Below are 5898 nucleotides of genomic sequence, written 5' to 3' on the forward strand. Positions count from 1 at the left end.
GGAATCTTAAATGATCCCGAAAGTAGCGAAGACCAGCAAACTTTCGGTCCTGGTAGATCAAATAGTCTGTAAAGAGCCTGAACTGTAGGTAGTCCATGCTCAAATCTCCACACAATGCGGTCCTCCCCTCCATGGATTGTGGGTAATGTATGTGTGATCTCCAAGCACTTAAAAACTGTGATAGGAGGCCACTGCCACTCTCCTCCACTAATCACCATACTGAGTTTAGCTGACTCCTCCAATCCGAGTAGTCTCGGTCCCCGTGGAAATGTGTTACTAAGAGGACCAAGATAATGCCACGGGTCCAGCCATAAGTAGAATCTCCTCCCATCTCCGATCTGATAATCCACCATAGGGCGGAGGAAAACCCGTAGACGGAGAATTTTCCTCCATCCCCATGAGCCTCCATGCTCCCTAATCGTCCAGATGGAGGTGTCTTGTAACTGACCCTGGTAAAGCCACTCAACCCAAATCGATGTCCTATCGCACCTGATAATATCACAGAGTTTCTTAGTCAATAGTGCACGATTCAAGATGGAAATATCCTTGAATCCTAGTCCTCCCTCCTCCTTCGGTCGACATAGATCTTTCCAAGCTACTTTGGCATAACCACTGGTTGTCCCCTTCCACAAGAAAGCTCGCAGCCTCTTCTCAATCTTGTTAGTAACTTTCTTTGGAAGGATGAATGCCGAAGCCCAATATAAACTCAGTGACATGAGTACAGATTTTATAATTTGTACCCTACCAGCATATGAAATGGCCATACCCTCCCAACCAGCAATACGTTTATCAATCTTCGATAATAATAGACGACAATCAGCAGTTGTTAATCGAGAAGATAGAAGAGGGAGCCCTAAATACCTCATCGATAAGACGCCCTCTTGAAATCCGAGCTCTGCCAGCATCTCCTCACGTAGTCCTTGTGTTGAACGTGAGATAATAAGGTGGCTTTTCTGCAAGTTAAGTCTTAGCCCCGACCAATCAGCAAATCGATCTAATCCTGTCTTAAATACTCTGATAGAGTCCATATCAGCCCGACATAATAACAACAAATCATCCACAAATCCTAACTGTAAAACCCTAGCTGTGTCACACTTCCAACGGAAAGAAAATACTTCATTCTGATCAATCAACTGTAGGAAACCCAAATGTAGGACTTCCATCACAAGCACAAACAGGTATGGCGAAAGAGGGTCACCCTGCCGAAGCCCTTTGGCTCCCTTGAAGAAACCATGAGGTTTCCCATTCAGCACAATAGAAAATGAGGGTGTAGTAACACACGCTTCAATCCACTTCGAGAAAGTAGAAGGGAACCCAAATAGCTCCATCATAGCAATCATGAAGTCCCATTCTACCGTGTCATATGCCTTTCGAATGTCCACTTTTAAAGCACATCGGGGTGGTAAACGAGCCTGGTTATATCCGGTAGAAAGTTCCTATGCCATCATAATATTGTCTCCAATACTTCGTCCAGGCACAAAAGCCGCTTGGCACGGACTAATTAGTTTGTCCAGTATCACACTCAACCGTTGGACAATGAGCTTAGCAATAATCTTGTACAACACATTACAGCAAGAAATAGGCCGAAATTCACCAACAGTCATAGGGGAATGTACCTTTGGTATGAGCGCCAAAAGCGTAGTATTAATCTGCTTCAGAAGTCGGCTTGTACTAAAGAAATCCAGCACTTCCGATGACACCTCCTGCCCCACTATAGGCCATGCAGTTTTGAAAAAACCCGATGAATACCCGTCCAGCCCCGGAGCCTTATCCTCAACTATGTCAAAAACCGCCTGCTTGACATCAGCTGGTGTGAATGGCTCAAGTAAAAAGCTACCATCTTCACTCAAAAGTTGTCTAGCCAAGGTCTAAGGAATCAGAGATCTATCACATCTCGCCTTCGTTCCCCCCCAAGAAGGTTTTGGTAAAACGTGACAAACTCATTGATTACTGCTCCTGGTTCTGTGTGAGTGGCTCCATGATCATCATTGATTTGTAAGATTCTCCTCACCGATCTTCTTTGAGCAATCTTACAGAAAAACACCCAGGAGCATTGGTCTCCCCCCTTCATCCACTGCATTTTTTCTCGCTGTTGAAGCATCATTTGTTCAAGTTTGGCTGCTTTAGCTAGTACTAATCTGCAGCAGTGTTCCAGCTGTAAGTATAGTTCATCCCGCCTGTTTGAGCTTACAAGCAATTGCGCCATCTCAAGAAACCCTTTAGCCAGCTGGACATTGTGTGATAGACTCCTTTGTTCCTCCTCTGCTCTCTGAACACCGGTCTAAGAGCTTTGAGTTTTCTTGTTACCGCATACATCGGCACTCCTATGATGTTATGCTGCTAGACCTACTGCACACTGGGAAGAAACTCTGGTGATAGAGTGAGGTAATTATCGAATCGAAACATACCTCCATATTGTTGTTGACTATCCCCGTTAAGCACCAGCGGTGAGTGATCTGAAGTTCTTGGATTGAGACTAGTATAAAATGATGTCGGGAATTGAGCCATCCATCTATCATTAATCAGCATTCGGTCCAATCTTTTCCAAAGGTTTCGTGGATTAGCACTGTAGTTTTTTTTTTTTGGTAAATGTAAGTATCATTAAGTAAAATGAAATAGTAGTACAGTACAACATTGTGGTTATCAGTTGGTTTCTCCCTCGACAGGCCAAGGGATACGCCACAGTCTATATAAAGCTGATTAAAATGAAATAGTAGTACAGTACAACATTGTGGTTATCAGTTGGTTTCTCCCTCGACAGGCCAAGGGATACGCCACAGTCTATATAAAGCTGATTAGCACTGTAGTTATGCCACGTATACCATTCTCCCTGCATGGGTAATGGTAGTAATCCTGCATTCTGAACGCAGCCATTAAATTCTTCCATTGCCATTCGAATATCACCTGATGCTCCACATACTTCACTTAGATCTCGCACCGCATTGAAATCCCCTCCTATAAGCCATGATACATCAACAGTCTGCATGGCATAGTCTCTAGAGCTTCCCACAACTCCCTCCTGTCCGTCACCCGAACCTCCTTCAATGGCGACTTTTCGTTTCCAAATGAAGCTCGCGGTTTTCGCCGGAAAACTGCTCAAGCCTGACTGCCGTTCGCCTGACACCATCACCGTCGGTCTCCCCTTCGCCGGCCGGAGCCTCTTCATCGTCGCCGGCAGCGGTTTTAGATGTTAGGGCAAGTGTGTGTGAGTTTTGTGGTGTAGTAGTGTGTGAGAGAGAATAGAGAGGATCCATTTTTTTTCCAAACTTGCTTTAATAAAACCGTGCAAAACAGCTAAATTTTGAACGTTATCAGAATTCGACGAAACCTCTCCCATACGTTGGTCTAGACCCAAGCATTTGTGTGGTAAATTTGCTAAGCGTAATAATAACTACAAGTTAGTATAAAAGGGAAACAAACTATTTGTTGCAATGTTTTATACAAGATCATTGCAAAACTACTTGTTCAGAGACTGAGTAGCTTGCTAGACAAGATTATAGATCATTGCAAAACTACTTGTTCAGAGACTGAGTAGCTTGCTAGACAAGATTATTAGCCCCTGTCAGACAACTTTTATTCCGGGAAGAAGCATTGGTGACAACATTATGCTAGCCCAGGAACTATTCTCGGGCTATAACTAGATGCGCCTACCTCCCAGATGCGCGCTTAAAGTGGATATCAGAAAGGCCTATGATACGGTGGAATGGGACTTCTTGTTAGCAGTTTTGCAGTTATTTGGATTCCCAACTAAGTTCACAAGGTGGATCGAGGAGTGCGTTTCCACGACATCATTCTTGATTGGCCTCAATGAAAAACCTCATGGGTTCTTTATTGGAGCAAGAGGATTACGACAGGGAGACCCACTATCTCCTTACCTGTTTGTTGTCGTTATGGAAGCTTTACATTTGGGATTCCTACAACGAATTGAGCAAGACATGCAATTCACCTATCATTTGAAGTGTGAGAGTTCCAAGGTTTTTCAGTTGGGATTTGCAGACGACCTACTACTTTTCTGCAGAGCTGACTTTGACTCCATCAGAGTATTCAAGGAGGGATTGGAATGGTTTGCGGTGTTTTTTTTTGGGTAAATGTAAATTTCATTAATAAAGAGTAATGGTACAGTACAACATGTGATCATCAAACGGTTTCTCCCTCAACCCAAGGGATACGCCATAATCTATACAATGCTCGTGTACTGACTGACGAAGCTAAATCAACACTAAGAATCCTCTGCCTGACGTCATCGACGATTAGGATACTCAAAGTGGCCGGTGTCCGCTCAGTGTGTTCAAATCTCCTCAAGTTTCTCTCCCTCCATATGTGGTAGACACATGATGCAAGTAGCTCCATTTCCGCGTCGTCCATTCAATATCTGTTGCCCAATCCCTGTTGGGCCAGTGAAAACGAATCCATCTGCGAATCTCAAAGAGGCACTAACGACTAAATCTGCACCAGAAGAATAAATGTGAATGAGATTCCGTAGCTCCCTCATCGCACAATATGTACACACCCAGGTGAGATAGCCATGATTTGTCCGTGGTAGGTAGTTTGCCGAGGATTGCGAGCCATAAGATGAACGAGTCCGTGGTAGGTAGTTTGCCGAGGATTGCGAGCCATAAGATGAACGAATGACGAGGAATCTTCAAGGAGCCCGAAAGTAGTGAAGACTATCCTAGTTTCGGCTCAGGGGGATCAAATAATCGGTAGAGGGCCTGAGTAGTAGATTGCCCTTCATCACATCTCCATATCACCCGATCCTCACCTCTAAGAATAAGCGGTAGGTTATGAGTGATCTCCAAACATTCGAAGTCCGTGATGGTAGGCCATTGCCACTCTCTTGCTGAAATCACTAAACTGAGCTTAGCTGATTCTTCAAGTCTAAGATGGCGTGGACCACGAGGGAACCGCTCAATAAGTGGACCCTCAAGTCTAAGATGGCGTGGACCACGAGGGAACCGCTCAATAAGTGGACCCAAGTGATGCCACGGGTCCTGGCAAACAAAGAATCTACCTCCATTTCCAATCTGGTAATCCACGATAGAGCGAAGAAAAGGACGGAGCTTGAGCATTTCCCGCCATCCCCAAGAACCTCCATGTTCACGGACAGTCCAAATTGATGTGTCCCGTAACCGGCCTTGGTAAAGCCATTGAACCCAAATGGATGTCCTATCACACCGGATAATATCACATAATTTCTTGCTCATTAATGCGCGATTCAAGGTAGAGATGTCCTTGAACCCAAGTCCCCCCTCATCTGCTGGCCGACACACATCTTTCCAAGCTACAATGGTTTGCGGAGTTGTCGGGCCTTTGGCTGAATGTTCAAAAAGCCTCTTAATCATCTCCCGTTCGGCTCAAGAATTGAAAGATCAGATGTTGGAGATTTTGGGATTCCAAGAGGGGCACCTACCAATGAGGTATCTTGGTCTCCCCTTAATTTCTTCTGGACTGTCTATCTCTAACTGTCAACCTCTTATTTCAAAAATTGATGCACGCATTACTGGATGGGAAGGGATCTCGTTATCATATGCTGGGCGAGTACAAATCATCAAATCCGTGCTTCCGACATTGAGTTTATACTGGGCATCTGCATTCATATTACCTAAGAAAGTTATCAATGAAATTGAGAAGAGGTTGAGGAATTTCCTATGGAAGGGTACGACGTCTAGCGGCTACGCAAAGGTAGCCTGGAAAGATGTGTGTCGGCCAGTAAGACGATGAAACCAATGGTTGAAGATATACCCAAAGCAGATGCGGGAGATAGACATGTGGACCAGAACCACTCCAAGCAAGAAGAGAGAGGTAAGGCAATTGTTATTTATAATGCTTTTGACGCTTTGCATTTAATTGATGATGCAGGTGAGCATTCAGGGGGTCCTAACACAAGCAGCCCCATGG

Source organism: Sesamum indicum, unplaced genomic scaffold (assembly GCF_000512975.1).
Source record: "Sesamum indicum cultivar Zhongzhi No. 13 unplaced genomic scaffold, S_indicum_v1.0 scaffold00236, whole genome shotgun sequence".
Taxonomy (NCBI): domain Eukaryota; kingdom Viridiplantae; phylum Streptophyta; class Magnoliopsida; order Lamiales; family Pedaliaceae; genus Sesamum; species Sesamum indicum.